The 24,617-nt window shown below is 45.9% G+C and overlaps 1 long non-coding RNA gene across 8 annotated transcripts in view; it reads left to right on the top strand.

Annotated features, from left to right (window-relative positions):
• The window catches only part of LOC144291613 (uncharacterized), a 51,160-nt gene that overhangs the window by 5,408 nt on the left and 21,135 nt on the right, over positions 1-24,617 (top strand). For 7 of the 8 annotated variants that reach the window (XR_013358961.1, XR_013358962.1, XR_013358963.1 and 4 more), the window contains 2 exons: positions 19,920-20,121; positions 21,355-21,475. This is a non-coding gene — a long non-coding RNA (uncharacterized LOC144291613). The remainder of the gene's footprint in view (positions 1-19,919; positions 20,122-21,354; positions 21,476-24,617) is intronic. The other variant, XR_013358965.1, reaches the window with a different exon arrangement.

Raw genomic sequence — 24,617 nt, 5'->3', positions numbered from 1 at the left:
TTTTGTATTAGTTGTTAGTTTTCAGAAGTTTGACTATGATATGCTTGATATGGTTCCTTTGGGTTTTTCCTATATGTTTAGCTTCTTGAATCTGGAGGTTCATGTATTTTGCCAAATTTGTGGAAATTTGAGCCATTATTTCTTTCTTTTTTTTTTATGATAATCACAGAGAGAGAGAGAGAGAGGCAGAGACACAGGCAGAGGGAGAAGCAGGCTCCATGCACCGGGAGCCTGATGTGGGATTCGATCCCAGGTCTCCAGGATCGCGCCCTGGGCCAAAGGCAGGCGCCAAACCACTGCGCCACCCAGGGATCCCCCCGTTATTTCTTTAATCCTGTTTTAGTCCCATCTTCTTTCTCTTCTGGGGCTCAGATGACACAAATGTTAGATACTGTGTTGTAGTCCCATACGTTCCTGAGTGACCATTTTTTTCACTCTGCTCTCTCTCTATTGTTAAGTTTGGATAGTTTTTTTTTTTTTTTTAAATCTTTATTTATTTATGATAGTCACACACAGAGAGAGAGAGGCAGAGACACAGGCAGAGGGAGAAGCAGGCTCCATGCACCGGGAGCCCGATGTGGGATTCGATCCCGGGTCTCCAGGATCGCGCCCTGGGCCAAAGGCAGGCGCCAAACCGCTGCGCCACCCAGGGATCCCCTGGATAGTTTTTATTATATCTTCAAGTTCACCAATACTTCCTCTACCTTCTCTATTCTACGTTTGAGCCCATCCATTGAGATTTTTTTTTCGGTGATTGTATTTTTCAGTTCTAAAATTTCCATTTGGTTCTTTTTTTGGATATTCTATTTCTTTGCTTAGATTTTCTGTTTTTGATTTATTTCAAACATGTTCAAAACTGCATTTCTGTATTGCAGCATTTTTATCATGGCTACTTTAAAATCCTTGTTGGGTAATTCTAAGACCTGTGTCATAACAGGGTCAGTATTTTTTGATTATCTTGTCTCATTCAAGTTGAGATTTTCTTTGTTCTTGATATAATGAGTGATTTTCATGTGGACCTTGGGTATCTCAGGTATTATAAGACTCTTAATCTTGTTTAAAACTTCCATCTCAGCAGGACTTGTTTGGCTCTGTGCTGGAGGGGAAGGAGGATGCTGCCTTGTTGCCATTGGGTGAGACTTGAACCCGGGTTCTTTGTGTGGCCTCTATGGACACTTTGGGTGGGACAGGGTGCCTCATCATTGCTGGCAGGGGAGGGACACCTTCTTATGTGGTCTATCCGGGCATTTCAGAGCAGGGATTGGGGATGAGCTACTCACTGCTGGCTTCTGACACACTCTAGGCCCCCTCTGACACACTCCAACATAGAGAGGAGAGATACATCAATCTACTGACTGGGGGTAGAAACCTAAGATCACCACATGGACCCCAGGGACACTATCAGGAGTAGGGGTAGGTGGACTCATTACTACAGGTGGGCATGGAAGTCCTGAGTCTCCACTGGGCCTTTACTGTTGGGAGTGGGGCCACAGTTTTTTCTCTCTGGTTGGAATAAGGCAATGTTCTGTTTTGCTAGGTTGCCTTTTCCTGGTCCTTTGGCTAGAGAGAGCAGGCTTTCACTAGAGCCTTGTTTGTCTGTGCCCATTGGTACTGCCAGGTGGCCCCTTCTTCAGGCATGCAGTCTGGGATATATGTGGCAAAAAAGAAAATTGTGGGAACTCTTGAGGAACACTGCCATGTTATTCCTCAAGTTCCCTAGCTGAGCAGACTTCTCTCTCCTTTCCAGAGTGTTCTTATGTTTGGCTTATAAGTAATATCCAGGGTGTTTAAGCTATGCTTTGTGGGCAAAATAGGGAGAAATGTGTTTACTCCATCTTGTCTGGAACTGGAATGCAAATGGGTTTTAAAACCATCACATGAGGGAACCTCCCTGTAGTTTTTATTGCCTTTTAGGGTTGGGTGTGAGAACTCACTTAGGGTGTTACTCTTCTGGCTGAAATTAGGACACCCCCCCTTCATTGCCTGGCAGATGACATCCTGAAGCAGGCATGGCTTGTATATTCCCCCAGAATACTCACTGCAGTGGGAAGAGGGCTGCTCTGTTGTGGGCCTCTCTTTCACACCTGGCTCAGAACCCTTGACTCCACAGGGTTTTCTGTTTTTGACAGCCCAAGGATAAGATACTCTCTCCCCTATGCTGCCTGCCCCTTATACAAGTATCATGTGTCTCCCTAACTGCTTACCCATCCAGGTGCCCATGACTGGGGAGATTTATTTCCTCTTATGATCCAAGCCCAGCCCAGGTCTGTTACTCAGGAGCCATGAACTGAGCTGGCTAGAGCTGGACAGGCTGGGAGCGGAGGCTCTGACTAGTTGTGTGTGTGTATGGGGAAGGGTTGCTGGGAACAGAGACTTGGAGGCTCACAGTTGGGAAGGGCATGTGTGAGGTCATTTGGCTTCCTGCAAGTGACCTGTGGAATTCCCCCAAACCTCAAATGACAGAGATTTGGATAGACTTTTATCATGGTTAAGACAGTTAAAGCTTCTATGTGGTATATGTATACAATGGAATATTACTCAGCCATTAGAAATGACAAATACCCACTATTTGCTTCAACGTGGAGCGACCTGGAGGGTATTATGCTGAGTGCAAGTCAATCGGAAAAGGACAAACATTATATGGTCTCATTCATTTGGGGAATACAAAAATTAATGAAAGGGAATAAAGGGAAAGGAGAGAAAATGAGGGAAAATATCAGTGAGGGTGACAAAACGTGAGAGACACCTAACTCTGGGAAATGAACAAGGGGTGGTGGAAAGGGAAGTGGGCGGGGGGTTGGGGTGACTGGGTGATGGGCACTGAGGGGGGCACTTGGAGGGATGAGCACTGGGTGTTATGCTATATGTTGGCAAATTGAACTTCAATTAAAAAAGAAAAGACAGTTAAAGCTTCTATCTTTCACTAAGTCTCAAATTCAGGGAATGTTAAATAAAAAAGAACAGTATTTAGGATTAAAGTAAATAAATGAAAGATTAGCTTCTGTTTGAACTACCTAGGTGATTTGAATATTCAGCTTTTCTCAGTGGAATGTCAGAGGATTTTCAGGAAATACAATCAAGATTATCCAAAGTTGCTGAAGACCTTAAAATAAGTTTGTTAAACAATTATATGCATCTGTCAAGGGTTAGAGTGGCATAAGTGAGGGGAGGAGATACTTCTTTGGGATGCTTCTTTTCACCAGACAGTGGTTTCACCAGACAGGGCTAGGGGACAGGAGGTCTGGGTCTAAAGTCTTCCTTTTCCTCTGAGTCCTTCTGTTGTGTGATGTTGGGTGATTTCTTGCTCTCTCTGAGCTTTGGCCTCATCATTGGCCAGCTGAGGCAGTTGGACATGGTCCTTATACTTAGTGTTTTGAGATCCTTAAAGTTGACTCTCTTAAAATTCTTCAGTGGAAGAATTCCCCATGAACATTTGAATCAAGTCCAGACTGTAAGGGGCCTCCTGGTAGCTCAGAAATACACCCATGCACATATAGTCAACTAGTCTTTGACAAGGGTATGAAGAACACACAGTGGAGAGAGGACAGTCTCTTTAATAAATGGTGCTGGGAAAACTAGATATTCAAATGCAAAAGAATAAAACTGGACCATAGCTTAACACTACTCCCCAAAGTGAACTTGAAATGGATTAAAGATTTAAGTGTAACACTTGAAACCATAAAGCTCCTACAAGAAAACATACAGAAAAATCTCATTGACATTGGTTTTAGTAATAATTTTTTTTTAAAACGAGACATCAGAAGCAAAAATAAACAAAAGGGACTGCATCAAACTAAAAGGTTTCTTCATAATGAAAGAATCCACCAACAAATGAAAAGACAGCCTATGGAATGGGAGAAAATATTTGCAAACCATATATCAGATAATATGTAAAGTACATATGGAACTCAAACAACTCAATAGCAAAACAAAAACAAAGACAAAAATAAACAGTCTGATTAAAAAATAAGCGAATGACTGAAATAGACGTTTTTCCAAAGAAGACATACAAATGACATAGCAGCACTATTCGCGGTAGCCAAAGGGTAGAAACAACCCAAGGTCTATCAAAAACAAATGAGTGAATAAACCAAATGTGATATATTATACAATGGAATATTATTCAGCCATGACAAGAAATAAAGTATTTATACATGCTATACCATGCATGTACCTTGAAAAAACTATGCTGAGTGAAAAAAGCCAGACACAAAGTCCTTTTACATGAAATACCCAGGACAGATAAATCCACGAACACAGGAAGTAGATTAGTGGTAGCCAAAGGGTAGGGCGTGGGGAATGGAGAGACTGGAAATGGGCATAATGTTTCCTTTAGGGTACGCTAATTGTTCTGGACCTACAGATGGTGGTGATACAACATTGTACAAGTAACCGAATACTGCTGAATTATAAATGGTTTATATGATGACTTTTGAGTTATGTTAACTTTACTGTGATAAAAAAAAAAAAAATCCTGACTTCTGGGCCCCACTGGAAACTTCTGAATTTTAAATCTCTGGAAGCAGGGTCTAAGCACCATGATTCAAAGCTCTCCAGGTGATTTCCATGTGCAACCAGAGTTGAGATTTCTGGGTGTCTAGATCTAGTTACAGGAGGTAGATTCATCAGGGTTAATAAGATTTTGTACAGTTCAGGGCCCCTTAATACTTAGAGCAACTGAAAGATCAGTATTTATAACATATAGAACCCATGTAAATACAAACAATCCAAAATGTGTCCAAATATGAAAATCATATCTGAATTGGGCAATCACAGGAGAGAAGATCTTTAAAAAGCAAAAGAAACAAATGGAAAGAGGTTCAACCACATTAGTAGCCAGGGAAATAAAAATCAAAGTAACATGGCTAGCTAGATTTCATTCATCAGATTGATAATAATGAAAACAAAACAAAGCAAAACACACAGTACTTGCAAAGATGCTTTGGAATGGGCACTTCTGCAGATTGTTAGCAAAAATGTGACTTCTTATTGTATTTTTGGAAAGTTAATAAGATGGTTGAAATCCCATATCTGGGACTTTACCATAATAGAACAATGGTTACTGAAGAATTGATTGTAGATAACAAAATATAAACCGGAAATAACTTGCAGCCCTTCAAAAATGGAATTGTTGAATAATCAGAATATACTCACATCATAGGATATTATGCAGCTATTAAAAATAGGGAGTTAGACATCTATCTATTCACTTGAAATTCCAACATTGTAAACGCTGCCAAGTTAAAAAAAAAAAAAAAAGCCAGTTTTAGAGAAAACAGGGCCTCCTGTGTATGGCCTCTTTTTCTGTCTTTGTTTCCTCCATCTCCCCCATTCTGCTGTGGCCTTCACTTCCTGCAATGGGCCAGGCTCAGCCACACCTCTGGGCCTTGCCCATGCTGTTCTAGTTGCCTAGAATGCACTTCTCAGCCGCAACCTTGTAAAACCTACTTACGGCTCACGTTAAGGAGGTATCTCCTCTTCCAGGAAGTCCTCTCTGACCTCTCCTCCCTCCAATGTGTGTTCCAGTCCCCCAGGCTTCTCTCTGACCTGTCCTTACTATGGTTTCTGCTACTCATCCTTTGTCTCTGGCCTGGGGCCTCCTTGTGGGGGAGGGACTGTGTCTTGGTCACTCTTGAACTCTGCATGCCCAGCACCAGGTCTGGGGAGGGCGGAAGTGGAGGAGCAGTGGTGTTGAAATGGAATTGAAGGGGATGTGGGCCACTGCCTGTAGGGATGGGCTGACCATTGCGAATCAGACTATGTGAGCAGAAGTGGTCAGAAACTTTCTTGGCTGCTTCTTCAGACCTGATTTTGGGAAACATTGACCCATTTAAAAGGAATGGACTTAACAGTATGTTCTCTGTTATTGAAATAGTTGAATGAACCATTATGCATTTTCTAGCTCTTTAAAGGTGATTGGACATAGGGTGATCAACTGGTCCTGGGTTGCCTGGGGTTTTCCTGGCTTTGGTGCTAGAAGTCTCATGTCCTAGGTAAAACCTGACAGTTGGTTGTCCGACTGTGTGGGTTACCTGCTGAGGTCTCTTACTGTCCTTTCCCAGGGTCCAGCTTGCTGTGTGAAGAGTGGGGTCAGCAGGAGTTGTTTTCTAGGGGAGAATGGTACTTGGTACATCGTGGCCAGGTCTGGCCAGTATCCTGCCACTTGCAGCATATGCAGTTGACCCTTGAACCACATGGGTGCACACTGCATGGTCCACTTATTTCAGATTTTTTCAAAAGATACAATATAGTTATGTAAGTGTATTTTTCTTATGATTTTCTTAATAATATTTTCTTTTCTCTAACTTACTTTATTATAAGAATACAGGATATAATACATGTAGCATACAGAATACATGGTAATTGTTTATGTAATCAGTAAGGCTTCTAGTCAAAAGTAGGCCGCTTAGTAGTTAAGTTTTTGGCAAGTCAAAGTTATATGTGGGTTTGTGACTGTGAATTCCTGGTGTTGTTCAAGGGTCAGCTGTAATCTCCATTTAACTCCAGAAACCTAGGTTTTCTAATACTCAAAATGAGCATAAAAATCCTAAATCCAGTTGGTGGGAATTTTCAGCATGATATAAATAAAGTCACTGGAGTGAGGTGATCATAGCATAGCCACTATATACTATATACCTCTAGTGTATAGTGGGCGCTATGCACTGTGGTTTTAACTCTCAACATCTTAGAGATGGGGGCTCATCTAACTCCCATCTGACAGACTAGGAGATTGGGGCTCAGGAAGGCTGAGCAATCTGCCCAAGGTTACACACAAGCAGGTGGCAGGGCTAAGCAATTGTTCAAATGCCCTGGGGCTCGTGTCTGTTTCTGACTGCAGGCTTCAGGTGCTGGCCAGGTAGACACGAACGGTAGCTTTCTCTTGGACCAGGCCTCCCCACCAATGTTGTTGGGCAATCCTGCTGGGGAGCCTCTGGCCTAAGGCTGTGGGAACAGCTAATGAAACAAGCAGTCCCCCTGGGTGACCATGGTACATCACCCAGGGCTTCATCAGAAATGGGGAAGGGATCCAGTAAGGCAATCAGGGCAGTGATTCTTTCATTCTGGCAATCATTCCTGCATGCGTTAATTCACACAGGTATTCACTCACTGCCTCTGCCACCTGAAGGGAGGGAGACTCCCCCCACCCCAACAGCAAATACACTGGTGCTTCTAAAGAGAGGTGCACCCAGGATTGTCTGCCTGGGGTAGTCAGTGAAGGCTTCCTGTAGGAGGATGCATTTGAATTATGCCTGGAGAGAGTGGCTGCCACTGGATGGGCAAGCTGCTAACAGCATTCCAATAGAAAGGCCAAAGCCATTGTGCAAGTGCGGGAGGTTGGGACAGTTTGACATTACTGGGATTGAGGAAGTGTGGTGGGGGTGTGGTGGGGAGGAGGTCATATCAGCTCTGGGGGCCAGGGAAGGGATTGCAGTCATCCTGAGGCCAGGAGCAGTCACTGGAGAGTTCTGAGGAGTGGCAGCCAGCTTTGTGGGCCAGGAAAGCACAGCTGGGATTATTGAGGGACTGAAGTATCCCGAAGAGGGAGGTGAAGGCCAGAGCAGAGCAGGGCAGGGGCCCAGTCTCTCCCGCCCCTGCTCCCTGCACCAGGTTCTTGCTGACCCCAGAGGGAGGGGAGGGAGGTGTCTGGCCTGAGACCCAGGGCCCAGAGTTGGGGATGGGTGGAGGGGGAGATGAGAAGAGAGGTGGAAGCAGCTTTCCTGGTAAGGGGAGTGATGAACACTTGGTTTGAATTTGGAAAGACATTTCCCCCCCTGCCTTCTGCAGAAGGAGCAAGTGCCTTTCAGACGCCCTGACTGCTCCTCATCCCACTGATTTGCACAATATACAATTTCTTTGCATAACAGACAGAATAATCTCATTTTCTCACTGGCTACACAGCTTAGCTTTCAATCAATTATTCCAAATACATTAAAAAAAAGTCTCCATGTCACTTCTCTGCCTGCTCAGTGCTCAGTTTTCCCTGTCAAGGAATTTGCAAATCAATTGCTTTAACAATACTTTCCACAAATTACCTTCGAAGGCCTGTGATGTCACCCACAGTTAATGTGCTCCTGATAAATAATGCATCAGGAAGTGGTGAGGCTTTTTCTTTCTCCGGCCTCCCTGAGATACAATAAAGGAACTGTCGTGTTTTGTGTTGAGCAGCCTGGCTTCAGCCTTGGGGCCCCAGCGTGTGGTTGGGTGCTGGGTGGCAGTAGTGGGTGGAGAGGGGACCAGCTGGGGGCATAGGGTGGCTCTGTACCCACTGTTGTGGCCTGGCCAGCGCAAGACCCTGCACCTCTTTGCACCTCAGCTTCTGTGCTTGGACTTGGGAACAGGCGGTCCCACATCCTTACAGCCTTGTCTGGAGTCCAGATCACTCCACCCAACCGCTTGCCTGTGGGAGGTGTGGGAATGGCAGCTGTTCTCACTGTGGGGCTTGGGTCTGGTGCAGAGGCTGTGATTTTGGCTCCTGGTTCCTGAGAACTGTGGAGAGTGGCTGGAAAGCAGAGGGCATTCTCTTGAGCTGGCTAAGATCCCAGCCCAAGGAACCCCAGTGGTCTGCATTCTTGAATTCACCATCCCATGTACGGGGCTACTCCGGAGAGGCTTCTGTGCTCTGAGTGGGGCTGCAGACCCTGAATGCAGGCCTTAGGAGTGCTTAGAGGAGCTATGGCCTTGGGGGAGAGCTGTGTGTTCTGGGGGCTTAGGCAGCACCGGAGCTGGTCTTGGCTGGGGGTTGGGATGACAGGAGGGTCTGGGCCTTTGGCTGGGGTCTGTGCAGTTCCTTCATTATATGCTGTGTGCAGTGTATGCTTGTGTGCACATGTGTGTGCAATCACTCTATGAGTGACATGAGGTGGGTGCTCTGTACTGAGGCTTTTGCAAGGGGCAACAGGACATCCCCTGGGGGCTGCAGAATTTGCTTATAGGAATAAAGTTCATTTTTTCCTCTGTATGAGTCTTACTACTGCTGGTGTCTTCATGACTCTTAAGTGTGTTTGATATTGCAAACTAAAAATCATAGTTTCAGCGCGGTTAAATAACGAACCACGAGCCAAAAATTTGGAAGTGGGCTGAGCTCCCATGTACATAGAACAAGGACCTGGTTCCAGTACTACTTGTCAGCCCCATGTGTGAAACTTGGGCTCCTGTTGCCTCTGCATTTAACCAGAGCCCTGTGTGGAACGCACACTGTGTCTCTTGATTAACCGATTGCACTGTGTCTAATTCACATCACAGGGTACACACTACAGGAAGAAAGACTGTCTGTTTGCAGGGCTGCCAAGATGAGAGGGAAGAAGGGCCTGACCCTGCCTAGGGAAGTTAGAGAGGATTCCAGATGGAGAGGACTCAGGGTGGAGTGTGAAGGGCTCGTGGGGTGCGGGGAGTTCCTGAGGTATCTGGCTTTTGGAGAAGTGTTATCTGGAGCGTCCTGGATGTAGCCATGGGAGATGGAGAAGGTTCTCTGGTAAAGGTTGAGGAGTCTGTGTTCGCTCCTGCAGAGTGGCTTTCTGACTGTGTGTCTTGAGATGTTAACTCCAAATGGCGTGCTTGGGTGGGCAGTCAACAGGGCCTTGGTGGTTTGGTGGCCTGTGAAGTGCTGCCCACTGCACTGCACACCCTGGAGGTGGTGGTGTTAATGCAACGAACAAACCTTTGAACATTTTAAGAAGAAAAGAAGAGAGTTTTATTTGAGCCCAAGTTAGGACAGCTTCATAGGATACACAATCCTCACAAAGAAAAGATGCTCAGAAGAAGCAACATTTGGAGCAGGGTTGTGTACATTTTTTACATAAAGAGTTACAAATCATCAAGACAAGGGACATTCCAGAAAGCTACAGAGGTTATCTTCTGTTTTAGTATGCGCAAGGCTATAGGACTTTAATCTTATGGGAACCTGGTCTCCCATCCAAGTACTAACACTTGCCATCAGGGAAATACAAATCAAAACCACAATGAGATACCACCTCACACCAGTGAGAATGGGGAACATTAACAAGGCAGGAAACCACAAACGTTGGAGAGGATGTGGAGAAAGGGGAACCCTCCTGCACTGTTGGTGGGAATGTGAACTGGTGCAGCCACTCTGGAAAACTGTGTGGAGGTTCCTCAAAGAGTTAAAAATAGACCTGCCCTATGACCCAGCAATTGCACTGTTGGGGATTTACCCCAAAGATACAGATGCAGTGAAACGCTGGGACACCTGCACCCGATGTTTCTAGCAGCAATGTCCACAGCAGCCAAACTGTGGAAGGAGCCTCGGTGTCCATCGAAAGATGAATGGATAAAGAAGATGTGGTCTATGTATACAATGGAATATTCCTCAGCCATTAGAAACGACAAACACCCACCATTTGCTTCGATGTGGATGGAACTGGAGGGTATTATGCTGAGTGAAATAAGTCAGTCGAAGGACAAACATTATATGGTCTCATTCATTTGGCGAATATAAATAATAGCGAAAGGGAATAAAGGGAAAGGAGAGAAAATGAGGGAAAATATCAGTGAGGGTGACAGAACATGAGAGACACTTAAATCTGGGAAATGAACAAGGGGTGGTGGCAAGGGACGTGGGCAGGGGGATGGGGTGACTGGGTGATGGGCACTGAGGGGGGCACTTGATGGGATGAGCACTGGGTGTTATGCTATATGTTGGCAAATTGAACTCCAATAAAAAAATATATACCAAAAAAAAAAAAAAAAAAGAATCTTATGGGAACCTGGGAAGTTTCTTTCTTTTCCTTATCTCGTGTTCAGAATGCTTCTATGTGATTGGTTGGTTGGTTATTTGTTTAATGAAGCAGACATACAATGTGTGCTCAGAGCAGAAAATAGAAGACATGCTCTGAGTTGGGCCCAGTCATTTTGACCTTGGTAAATGTTAAAGTATAGCTTCCCTGGGAGTCCAGGGACAAGGCCCCAAAACGTTAAAGGTTGAAAATTTCCTTTACCAGTGGCACATGGGGACAGTCAAGAGGCTCTGGGAGGTCCTGAAAAATGTCCCTCAGACACAGGGCTGCTAAGCCACTTTTATTTTGTAATTTGTATTAATGTATTAATGAAATGGGTTTTGGGGAACATACTCTGGGAAATATCATGCAGGCAGAGAGGAGCCATTGAACCGTTCCTTGTTTCTTGGTTGCTCCTCTGGCTGGTTTCTGGCCCCGTGAAGGATCAGATGCCTGATGTTGGTGAGCTGGGCCGACTCAGGGCAACCCCGTGGCCCTGGGCTCCTACAGTGAGATCCTCTGAGGACCAGCAGTGCTTGGGGCCAGGTGCACGTGAGGTCATTGTGGCCACAATGTCTTGCTTGAGGCCTTCTCATGGAGGCTCCTGATCTGTAATTTCTGAACCAGAAAACAAAGTGGGGAATAGGGGAAAAATAAAACTTGAAATGTATCAAGTCAAGATTTTTTTAAGCCCCATGAAACCTGAACCTACCCTGGAGGATTTGGGGCCACTTGGGGCCCCTGGGGAGGAGTTAAGTCCAGTGGGCTGTCTGCCCTGTGTGCCCTCCTCTTTCGAAGCTCCCTAAGCTCTCTTTGAGGGTGACCAGTCAAGGGTGGCCAGACTTGCTGGGGCAATATGAGCTCAAAGCAAAACCCAAGGAAGCAATGATGAATCTCAGATGGCTAACAAGCAGAAGAAAAGCTGCTCACCTGGCCAGGACTAAGATAGACAGGAAGGTCCTGCTTCCTGCCCGATCATACTGGAGGATAGGTCAGATAATGGCAGGTGTTTGCTAAGATGTGGGGAAGTGGGTCTCCTGTGTTCTGCTGGTGCAAGAGCAATCTTAGACTGTGTATGGCGTGGGACCAATGGTCCCACACCCAGATCATTTCTGAGAGACCTGCTTACAGTGGGGGGAGTAGGTGAGTGAACTGCAGCAGTGCCATGGGCACCATCCAGCAGTGGGTGCCATGGCTGGGCATAGGTAAGCCCCTCAAGTGGTCTGAGAATGGGAGCTAAGCACAAAAGTCAAGGGCAGGAATGAAATTTGCAGTATAATTTCATTTGTGTAAATTACAATGCAAACACTCAAAAGATGGATTCAAGGAAGCCTCCATCTTCCAGAAAATCTATTCACATAAGGCAGTAGATGCCTTTAGCAGGAAGGAGGATGGAGGGTGGTGTTGAGGACAAAGGAAAATACAGGTAAACACCAAAGTGTTATCTTAGCCTGGGTTCCCTAGGAAGCAGAGCCTTGCAGCAAGGATTAAATACTAATGCTTTATCAGGGTGAATGAATGGGAAAGCCAAAGGTGAGCCTGGGCAGAGGTCCCGCCATGTGGGGTGACATTGCTGGCCTTTGGCAGGACCTCATCTGTGGGTCTGGATGTGACAGGAGGAGCCAGGAACTCTGGGAGCATGACCTATTGGCTGCAAGCATTGGAACTGCAGTGTGGTTGGGTGCGCTGGTGGCTAAGGGGACAGGAGGTTGAAGGATAGGAGAACAAGAGGTAAGAGACTGAGAAGATGCTCAGGAGGAGGCAGTCACCTGATGACAGAGCAGTGCCATAGGCTTGTGGGCTGAGTAGGAGCAGCCTGAATCTCCTTGTCAGAATACATACATGTGTTACTTAGATTTAAGTAGACCTGGGTCTGAATGCTTGAGCAAATTACGTGCCTGGCTAACCTGGGTTTCCATGTTGACAGAGTGGATATAGTGAAACCGTTACTTCATGAGAGTTTTGTGAATATAAAGTGCCCAGCATACTTGGCATTCAGCAAACATACACTGTGTTACTACCTGGGATAAGCAGGTCTGCTGGGTGGCACTCAGCTGCTCAGTCACCTGTCTGAAGCAGGACTGTCACATTTCCCATCTGGCAGGATCTCTTTCACATTGTAACAGTCTGGGATCTGCAGCAAGGGTGCCCTTCCTCCAGGGAGAAAACCCACCAGAGCAGTCTCCCCTTCATAATCAAGCACATGATTTATTTCTCTCCTAGGTTTCTGTGTTTTGACACCTGGTTACATCCAGCTTCACACTCAGAGTTCTCTGTGTACTGAGCACTAATTATTTCATGCATCCTGAAATAGAGACAACTAAATGCCACTTACTGCATTAATTGGGATTCGTTTTACTCCTGGGACTCTTGTTCTGTACAAAGATTTTAGGCTGTGTTTATTCATTAATTCAGCCATCTAGTCATTAGAGTCATTAGGCAATTTTTGAGAGTTTATTACACACCGGGCATGTTGTGGGCACTTTGTTCTAGAAGTAAGACCCTGGCTCCTGGTCTTTGGCACTACCTCATCTGTGGGTGTCACCAGGGCCTGCGGGCATGGAGGGCAGATAGGTGGCACCCACTGGGATGACCCCTTGGGAGGGCCTGAGGGAGCAGACGAAGTGCTAAGGGCCTTGGGAGGCCACTGCTCCTCGAGAGCCAGCTGGCCTGAGTTATAAAGCATGGGTGGGATTTCTCAAGGTGGCAAAGTGGGGGCTTGCTTGGTGGTGTGGGCTGATGAGGTGCTTGGATTTGAAGCGAAGCGTCTCTAGGGTGAAAGAGATAGCAGGAGGTGAAATTGGGGCCAGATGAGGTAGGCTCTGAATGCCAGCCCCTGGTATCGTTCTGTTGGATATCAAGCAGCAGTGGGCAGGCTGGGAGGTGGAATGGGGTATAGGGTGGCAAACCTGGGGGTGGGGAGACTGATGGGAGGCAGTGATCACAGATTGTACCAGGTCTAAGGAGCGCCTGGCTATGTACATGTATTAGATGTCCCTGAATGATCACTGCAGGGATACCCCGGCACTTGGCACCTTGAAGGGCCATTCTCACTGAGGGCAGTTTGTTCATTGTGGGAATCTGGCTTTGCTGCTGTTGTAGTGTTCAGAAGGATGACATTTGCTTATGTAAATCTAGCTTTTTGGCTTGCAAAATCTGATCTCCTTTTATTTTAAAGAATATGCTTATTTTATAAAACAGGACAGATTTTATGTGTTAATGCAGTATATTCAAAATATAGCATAAGGTTTCTTTTTTTTTTTTTTAAAGATTTTATTTATTTATTTATGAGAGACACAGAAAGAGAGAGAGAGAGAGAGGCAGAGACACAGGCAGAGGGAGAAGCAGGCTCCATGCAGGAAGCCTGACGTGGGACTTGATCCCGGGTATCCAGGATTAGACCCCAGGTTAAAGGTGGCGCTAAACCGCTGAGCCCCCCAGACTGCCCTAGCATAAAGTTTCTAAACAGAAACTACATGAATTGCTACTGTGGGCTGGGGGTTTTGATGGAAGTGTTGTGATCCTCTGCAAAGATGTGTCCATTTTGGCTTGTCCTCCAAACAAGTGATCCCTCCTGCCCAAGAGATGAAGCCAGGCAGGAGCTTTGGTGCAGAAGCTGAGAGAGACAGAGTGAGAGACCCTATATGGAGAACGAAGACTACATGTCCAGTGTGGATGAACAAGTGTGCTGGAACTGGCTTGCAGGTGGCCTATGCACGGGTCTCCCTGGACAGCCCTGCACATCTGCTCTGGTTTTCCAATCTAGAGAGAAGGTTTGGTGCCAATAGCCCACCCTTCGTTTTTATAGAACATTCGTAACTGCATATTGGATATGTAAGATTCATGCAATTCTGGTACTTTTTTGTTACCTATGGATGTTAGATACTGGGGGGCCTTGGAAGGATCTAAGCAATAGTAGTGCCGAGGAGACTGAGGCAGCAGATTCACTGGGGATTTCCTAGTGCTCCCAACTACATATTGTGTATCATAAATAAGGCAGTGGGTGAGATGAGCACATGGGTCCTCAGGACAAGAAATTTTGGGTCATCCCTCTCAACAAGGGCCCTACTGCTGGTAGTGGTTGTGTTGGTGACAGGAGGGGATGGGCAGTGAGCATCTGAACTCCTCAGTGCTGAGCACAGTCACCATGTCTCCTCCCACAATGCTGATGGGCAGCAGGAAATCAAGAGTATGTTCTGAGATTCTGCATGTCAGACTCTTGTCTAGCCCTGGCCCAGTATTGGCTCCTGGACTTCAGAGAAGCCATCGCTCCTGATGGGGTAGGGGTGGTCAGAGGCTGCAGCATGCCAGGGATTTCCAGAGCATGGTAAAGGAAGCCAACCCTTAGATAAACCAAATGATAAGAATTGGTGTTTTGAAGTAAACATTGGGCATTGAGCATTGAGTGAGCTTGAGAATTATTTGCAAATTGTTACAAGGGCTTGCTGAGATCATACACCTCAGCACAGGCCAAGAACTGCAAGGGACTGGAGAGAATCCAGAGAATTCGGTATGAAAGGAATGCAGACTGGCCACATGGTTCTAGATGCTGGTTTTAGAATCTTTGCCTACCCTTCATTGTTGCTGCCATTGATGTAGGTCAACTGTTCACAGATCTCCTCAGGTAGTACGGCTCCAAGCAATGCTGATTAATGATTAGTGCAGTTCCCTTGGTAAACTGCACTAGTCCTAAATTAAAAAGCCCTCTAGATGGATAGCTGTTTACTCATAGTCAAGATTATGGCTTGGGGCGCTACTTGCATGGGGCATTACTCTGTCATGCATGGAAACCACATACTCTCTCAAAGCATGGAGATCTGTTTGTGAGAAAGTCTTGTAGTTAGAAAGGGCACTGTGTGGCCAGCCAAGCATTGCTTTTGTGCTCAGTCATTCAGGAGCTAAGGCCTCTTGGGTAGGTCAGTGCCCCTCTCTGTGTGGCTATTCACTCACCCATGAAATGGAAGCTTAAAAGTGGACCCCAGTGGACTCAGTGAGCTGTATGGTCCTTGCAATGTGCCTACTGGGTGGTGGGGATCATGTCCTGGTTTGGGTCTAGCTCAGGTGTTCGGGACGCATTTTTTTTTTTTTAAAGATTTTATTTACTTATTTTAGATAGAGAAAGAGAGAGAGAGAGAGAGAGAGAGAATGCATGGGGGAAGGGCAGAGGGAGAAAGAGAGAGAATCTCAAGCACCAATGTAGGGCTTGATCTCACAATCCCAAGACCATGACCCGGCCCAAAATCAAAGAGTTAGATGCTTACTGACTGAGTTACCCAGGTGCCCCAGGGGCTTAGGAAACTCTTAGCATATCCAAATCACCTGCTGGCTCTCTCTGGTTGGGGCTTGTGTGGGAGAGAGCATCCACGTCTATTTTCGTGGGGGGACTCAGGTCTTTGGCTGACAATAGAGGACTGTGGGCAGTTCTGTGTACTCTGGGATGTATGTCTTGTGGCCTTGTCGTCTATTAGAAGTAGAACAACTGGCTTGGCTCAGGCATTTAGACTCCAAACCTAGTGCTCTTTTTGTAGAATTCCAGGGCCTACCCCCAGGGAGAAGTGAGGTCCCTGTGTAAATCAGTGAAGAAGACAAGCCTTAGAGCAGCGTCTAAGTGAGGCATGCCTTGCAGGGTCAGTGCTGAGAGCTCTTGGGTTCTGGTTCATCATTTAATTCACAACTGACATTTGGGAAATGGCTGGTGGGCCTGTGTTTGCTACAATTCCAGTATGATTGAGTGTCATTTTCTATGCCTCCTGGCACAAGGTCTGGTGCACAGGTGGTGCGGATAGAACTCCCCTGGAAGGGTGCTGTAATGGCCAGTGTAGATGGTGGCAGATTATGCATCTTAAAATGTGATTGCAAAATCAATAAGCCAATTACAGTGGTTAAATCTTCACTTTTTCAGAGCTGCTTGTGGAGCTGAGCTGCTTGCTGTTGCATTAGGTGGCTGTGCAGCCCAGACTGCAGGGCTGGAGGGGTGGGGAAGGCTGCATGGGAGCCTTCTTGCTCTCCTTGGAGCCCTGCCCTCACTCTCTGGTCTCCTCAGTAGAAAAAGCAGTTGCTTAAAAATTGTTTTACATTTAGGCATTGGAGATGGGGGTGGAAGGTAAGGAATATTTTTTGAGCTCCTATGGTAACTTCACATATCACCATTGCATCTTAACAACCCTTTGAATCAAACGTTGACATCATCGTTTCACACAGAAGGCCTATCTGTTTTCCTTGCTACAGAGCAAACCTGCTCCATTAAAAGAAAGTCCCACTATCCTTTTAGCCCACAGTTCTACTGGGTAGTTCCTTCGGGCTGGGCTGGGCCAGACTGATGCTAGTGGGTTGACTGGGGGCCTGTTGGTCCTGAGTGGCCTCATTTCCAAGTCTGGAGGTCAGCTGGTGATTGGCTGAGGTGTGGGGGGGATAGTACCTCTCACCATGGCAGGGGAGCCTGAGTGTGTTCCCATGTCAGTAGAGGGTTCTGACAGCAGCAATGATGGAAGCTGAAAGGTCTTTTTAGATCTAGACTCAGGGTGGACACAATGTCACTTCTGTCACTGGCTGTTGGTCAAAGCAAACGACTGGGCAGCTCAGAATGACAGGAGGGGCTGCCAAGGATGGTGGCCATTTTGGTGACCCACCACAGGGAGAAACTGAGGCTTGGAGACTTGAAACCTCCTTCCCAAGCCATGCAGTGGAATGGGAACCCAGGCTATGCTTTCCTGATACTGCATGTGGTGTGCAGCCTGGGCAGGAAAGTGTCACTCTTGAAAATAGAGCAATGCTCAACTCAGATAAATGAGTCTGTACTGTGGAATTTGAGGCAGCAGTAGCTGATGGTGGGTGGGAGTTTGCTGATAGAGGGTGAGTATTTAAATTGCTGAGTATGGAGAGCATCCAGTGTTGTATGGGCTGTTGAGTCCTCCTTGGTGGTGACCCTTGTGGATCCCTGAGTAGAGGGCTTCTGTATGTTCTCTGTACCCCACCACCCCTCTCTATCCCCTGCTGCCAAGCCTCATTTGTGGTGTGAGAAGCATGTGTGTGAGTGTGTACCTTCTGTCAGAAGGAATGCTTCATCTTTTTGGGAGTAATGAAGTTTAAAAAGACAAATTCATATCAAATACATTTTTGTTTGCAATGTTCACAGCTGGTATTTACTTTCATATTTTGAAATAATATGCTGATCCTGCTATTTCTTGATTAATCGATTTTAAACATTGTCTATTAATTGCAACGGAAGATGGTGATTTAGTTTTGCACACACGTCTTGCGTTGGCCCTTCCTCCATCTTCTGATGTACTTTTTATCACAACTTTTGGTTAAATCAATAGTCAGTGTTTCTGTTCCTATGATAATACATTTTGCTTACTGCCAAATGAAGTAGAGTATGGATGTATTACATGCATGTTTCCTCTTTATTTGGTTTTCTATGTACGTATATTTATTTCTCCTAAATATTTTTTACCAGATCATTTCTGGTAAATGATAATTGGTAATATGGTATTACAAATATTGGTAATATGAACCAATATTATATCAAAAGAGTCAAACTGACATTATATCAATTTCTTTTTTCCCCAGACCCTCCCATGTGGGGTTTCTGGTTCTTGGTTGTTCTCAAGATTCCTGAGCAGCCTGTCATCCCAGGGCTTCCCTTTGCAGCACACTCTTGATGGACTGCTAGGGCTCATGGCTCCCTTTCCTGCTTCATACCATCATTTTGCTGAAGCATGCTCCCTAGTGGCTCCCTAAGTTATGAGAAGTAAATTTTTAGGGTCTCTGTATGTCTGAAAATATTTGACCCAAGCACGATTTGTGTGAAGATGCTTCATTAAGAAGATACTCCCAGGTGAAAGTGAGAAGGGGTGGGGAAAGCAGGGCAGAGAGGAGGAAGCCAGGCCAATTGCGATTTCATGGGGAGTGCCTGACTCAGCCCTACCAGGGAACCCTGGGATGGATACTATCCTGCAGAATTTGTCCTGCGGAAGGCAGGGGCCTGGTGTAGGGGAACTTTAGCTCCTGGCACTCTATTTGGGCCCAAGGGTCATCACCTGGAGCCCACTGGAGCCTACCCAGCACACAGCAGCTGGTGGCATAGGCTGGAAGAGGCCAGCGGGGGAACAGGAACGTCACCAGGGCAGCTTGACAGCTGTGTTGTCAGAATTCAACATTTAATGCAGGAAACGGAAATCATTATAGGTGTTCACACCATTTTTAGAAAGGCTAAAGAAATGATTTCTAGGCGGCCCCTCATGGGAGGATTTTCAGAACAATACAAAACTGCCCACCAGCGAGCTATACCCACCAACCCCACCCCCCAGCCCTGTTCCGCCCCGAGGTAGTCTTTGGTCCCCTGTAAGCCGGAGCATAGACCCTCAATTCTTCCATGCAGGCCGAGTCCTACAGAAAGAAGCCATCTCTACCACTGCCATAGCTTGGTGTCATATGAAGAAAACAGCAAGAAGGAATCTGGGGACCTGTTAAAGGAAAGTGACCCCTTCTTAACCAGGATTGACTGCTAGAAGTTTCATGAAAACTGCCTCCCCCTAACACAGAACCCAATTTATATCCAGGAGAGTGGCTGTGAGCAAGTCCGGGAAATAGTTTTATCTATCTAATCTTTACAAATAGGAGGAGGGTAAACTGGAGGTTTAGAAAACAGTACAAATATCATACAACTGGATATACAATTCTAGATTAAACAATTTTTCTGAGAATTTCGAAGGCATTGCTCCATCATGTTCTAATTTATGGTTTCACTGTTGAAAAGTCTAATGCCATTCTCATTCCTTTCTTTCTTTTTTTTTTATAATATTTTTTTAAATTTATTTATGACAGTCACACAGAGAGAGAGAGAGAGGCAGAGACACAGGCGGAGGGAGAAGCAGGCCCCATGCACCGGGAGCCCGATGTCCCTGAGCCAAAGGCAGGCGCCAAACCGCTGCGCCACCCAGGGATCCCTCTCATTCCTTTCTAAGCGACTTTCTTTCTTTCTCCTTCCCTCTGGAAGCTTTGAGGATCTCTTCTTTCTGCCTGGCATTCTAAGATATTATAATGATGTAGTTGGTATGAGTTGTTTTACTTGCATTTTGCTGGATGCTCAGTGGACCCCTTCAATCTGAGTCTTATGACCTGTGCTATGGACTAAAATTTGTGTCCCCCTCTTTCCAAATTTACATGTTGAAACCTACTCCCCAGTGGGACGGTGGGGCCTTTGGGAGGTGCTTTGATCACAAAAGGGAGTAAGATCCTTATAGAAGAGGCCCCAGAGAGCTCCGTCACCCCTCCACCATGTGGGGACACAGTGAGACAGAAGATGGATAGCAGTGAATCAGGAAGAGGGCCCTCATCAGACCCAGAATCTGCCTGTGCCGGGATCTTGGACTCAGCCTCCAGCACTGTAAGGATAAGTGTTTGCTGTTCATGATATTTTTCTTACAGCCTCCTGAACAGACTAACATGACCTGTAAAATATTTAGTATCATTTCTTGATAATTTCCCTCTGTAACTTTTTCATTCTTTCGGGATCATATATTAGTCAGGTTGAAGATTTTCTGAATTGACCTTTTCAGTTTCTTGTCTTTTCTCTTCTGCTTTCTATCTCTTTCTGCTCTAGTTTTTCTCTTCTTTTCCTACTTATTTCAGCCATTATTATTTGAATTCCAAGAGTTTTTCGTGCATCTGTTACTTTTCCCACAGAACTCTATTCTTGTTCTGTGCCTGCAAGATCTTTCTGATTTAATTTTTTCCTCCCCTTTTTTTTTCTATTTTGGTTTCATTTTTCCTCTGTTAAAAGATTGCCTCAAATGTTTGGTGATTGCTGGCTGCCAATTCATATTTAACAATGAAGCACTCAAAGAGAGTGAGGAGCCCTTGGGGCATGGGGGTACCAGTCAATCAGAGGCTTTGCTGTATGAGAGCAGGTGGCAATGCGACCTTATCATTGGGGATCCCCGACATTAGGACTTGGTGTCTGCACAATAATCCTTCTATGTCCTCTCTCTGGGTGCAAGCCAGGAGTGGGCTGTGTGGTGGTGGTTCTGCTGCTGAAGTTCAGACTTTCTCTCATCCTCTGTTTCCCTTCTGCATCTCACACCCACCCTCTGTTGTGTCTAGGTCCCCCAGGCTGGAGCCTTCTGGGTTAATTTCTCCCAAAACAAATCTTTGGTGTCCCGAGTCACGGGCTTTAAGAAGTGATGGAAAGCCCCAAGTTTCTGGGACCATTGGACATTCATCACCTTTCACCAGTCCTGGGATTTTTCCCCCCTAGGCCAATTGTGTCTATTGCCTGGCAGAATTATTGATGGTGGCCCTCCCAAGTTGTCCCATTTGGGATAATAAATGTTGTGGCCCCCACCCCATGCTTCCTTCGAGCCTTCAGGTGTGCCCTGGGTGTTCCTATCCTGGGCCCTGTGGGGGGTGTTTGGTGTCAGCCAACTACTTTCCCTGTGCACTGCCTCTGCGCTTCACCGAGGGCAGCTTCCTGGGTCCTCTTGGGCCAGTTACCCTCTCCAGCTTTTTTCTAGATTCTAAAATGTTCTGCAGTTTTGCAGGTGCTGCTGTCCCCCTCCCTCATTTTTCCAGTCCTTATGGATTTATATATTAAAAAAATCCATTGATGTCATTTTAACAGAGCATTGTGAGGGACAGCTGATGACAGGTATGATCAGACTTCCACGTTCACCTGCAGTCTGGAGGGGACACGAGGGAAACGCAGAGCCATTAGGAAGAAACGTGGCTGCCACACCTCCTGGGTAAGCTCTTCCCTGCCTCTCTGTGGCAGCTCACAGATTTGATGTTTAATTATTTTACACATGGGGATTGCTGGATCTCTGTACATTTGTAGTGTACCAGATGCTTGTTGGTGTCTTGCAGGGCCTGGCATTGGGCTGAGGATGGGGTAAGACATAGATAACCTGCCCACCTAGGCTTACACTGTTGAGAGGACAGATCTTGGGTATAATGGGTGCCAGGGCAGGTTATGCACTGGGTCAAGGGGAGGGCTATCTAAGAGCCTGCTAGGTATCTTTGGTCACTGGGGCCAGACAGGAATAGAGGTGTGAGGTGTAGTGGGTGCTTCAGCAGCATGGTATTTGAAGCTTTGTAAAGGATAAAGTGTAAAGAAAGTGCAAAGAAGCTTTGCAAAGCAGGCAAGCCCTCCCTTCCTTTTTCTCCCCCGCCTGCTGCAGTCTGCAGAGACACCATGAGGGCCTCTTTCTGCCTCCTTAGAAAAACCTGCAGCAGCATTGGGTGAACTCATCACGGCCAATTCTAGTTCACATGGTCCTAGAGCATAATGAGGATTTTCTTTCATTGGGTCAGATTTGCATAAGTTGTAACAAGAACATGTCAGTGGATACTGTCTCTCCCCAGTGTCTAATAAAGCAGAATTCAATTCAAGGTAGATCCTTCTCTGCCCCACCAGACCAAGTGCGATTCAATTTAATTCACCTGAGATTAATTCCTTGTGCATTCATTGCACATCCTCCCTCTATTAGTTTTCTATGCTATGTAACAATTACCACTGCCTTTGAAGCTATATTAGTTCCCAGCTCTGTAAGTCAGAAGTTCAGCATGCTGTGTCTGTGTTCTCTGCTCAGGGAATCTCAAGGCTGAAACAGAAGGTTTGGCCAGGCTGAGTTTTCTTCTGAAGGCTCTGGGGGAGAAACTGCTTTCTTGCTCATTCTTTTTTTTATGACATAGAAAAATTATATATATTTAAGGTGTACAAAATGATGGTTTGATATATGTGTACATTGTGAAATGATCACCACAATCAAGTTAACACATCTATCAGTTCATATAGTCACCATTTGTGTGTGTGTGTGTGTGTGCATGTGGTTAGGTTTGAGATCTATCCTCTTAGCACATTTCAAGTACACAACACGGTATTGTTGACTATGGGCACAATGCTCTACTTTATTTTTTAATTTTTAAAAAGATTTTATTGATTTATTCATGAGACACACACACACACACACACACACACACAGAGGCAGAGACACAGGCAGAGGGAGAAGCAGGCTCCATGCAGGGAGCCCGATGTGGGGCTCAATCCTGGGACTCCGAGGTCACGACCTGAGCCAAAGGCAGATGCTCAACCCCTGAGCCACCAGGGTGTCCCACCATGCTGTATTTTAGATCTCCAGAATGTATTCATCCTGCGTAACTTCAGTTTTGTACCCTTGACCAGCATATCTCTATTCCCCTCGGTCCCCGGCCCCTGACAACCTCCATTTTACTCTGTGTCTGTAAGTTTGACTATTTTAGATTCCACATCTAAGTGAGACAATGCAGTATTTGTCTTTCTGTGTCTGGCTTATTTTGCTTAGTGTAATGTCTTCCAGCTGCCTCTGTGTTGTACCAAAGGGGAGGATTTCCTTCTTTTTAAAAGCTGAGTAATATTCCGTTGTATATGTGTACCTCATTTTCCTTATCCATTTATCTAAGGAACATTAGGCTGTTTCCATGTCTTAGTTATTGTGAATAGTGCTGCAGTGAACATAGGAGTAGAGGTATCTTTTGAAATCCTGATTTCAACTTCTTTGGGCACATACCCACAAGTGGGGCTGCTGGGCCATATGATAGTTCATACCATTTTCCATAATGGCTGTATGGATTTATATTTCCCATCACCAGTGCACAAACTTTCCCTTTTCCCCACCTCCTCACCAACACTCAAATCTGGTCCTTTTGAAAACGGCCACTGTAGCAGGTGTGAGCTGAAAGCTCCCTGTGGTGTGATGGGGCACTTCCCTAATGATGAGTGATGTTGAGCACCCTCTCACATACTTGCTGGCCATCTGCATGTCTCCTTTACAGAAATGTCTAGTTAGGGTGTCTTTGCTCGCTCATTTATTTTGTTCGCAGAACTCAGCTCCTTGCGGTAGTAGGACTAAAGTGTCCTGCTGCTGTCCCCTGGGGACTGCTCCTAGCTTCTAAAGGCTGCCTGTACTCTTTGCCATGTGCCCCACTCTCTTTTCAAGCCAGCAAAGGTGCATGAAATCCTTCCTATGCTTGGAACCTTCAACTTCCTCTGCTTTTACCAGCTAGAGAAAGCTCTCTGCTTCTACAGGGCTCATGTGATTAGGTTAGACCCTAATAATTTCCCAATCTTGAAGTCAGTTGTGCTAAGTAACATACCCTAATCCCAGAAGTAACCCCCATAGGGTATGTACGCACCAGGCTCCCTATGGGAAGGGTCTCTTCACAGCTGCACTCTGTCCTGGGACACGAGGCTGATACACACAGATGAACTCAGTCTGGGTGTGGAGAATGTCAGGAGAGACATGCTCTGCTCCTGTCACTGTCACTGTCACTAACTAGCTGCCTCTCCCTGGGGCTCAGTTTGTAAGTGGCGATATTGGGATTGACTGATGGGCTTTTATCTCGGATGCCAACTCTGGCTGGTTGGCAGTGCTGCTTGGGATGTTTCTTAAGGCCTGTGAAGTTAACCTTAGTGGGGAAGAGGATGGTGATTGGTGTCTGTCAAGGATACTCGACGGGCCCTCCTGCCATCTCCTGACCTCTACACCCTTCCAGCTCTTTGTTCAGCATATATTTACGGACGCTCACTTTCCACAGCATTTCAGCCTGCTGTTGAGTTCACATTGAGTCATTAGGGAGGTTTTTTTTTTTGTGTGTGGGGAATAACAGGAACTCAAGACTGGGGCACTAGAGGGTAAATGGAAGGCATGAGCCTGTGTGAAACCTCTGAGCAAGAGGGACTCTTCTGGAGATTAAAACTTCATCCTGTTTTTTTGTTTTGTTTCATTTTTTTTCTGAAACAGAAACTGCATTGAACTATTGAACTGGGCAAAAGCATATGACTGAACACAGAGCTGCTGCACCCACATTCTTGATAAAAATTGGGCACTCCGCAAAAAATATTTTCCT

The sequence above is a fragment of the Canis aureus genome, chromosome 20, assembly GCF_053574225.1.
Source record: "Canis aureus isolate CA01 chromosome 20, VMU_Caureus_v.1.0, whole genome shotgun sequence".
NCBI lineage: Eukaryota > Metazoa > Chordata > Mammalia > Carnivora > Canidae > Canis > Canis aureus.
Note: the sequence above shows the minus strand (reverse complement) of the source record. Positions and strands in the feature narration are given on the sequence as shown.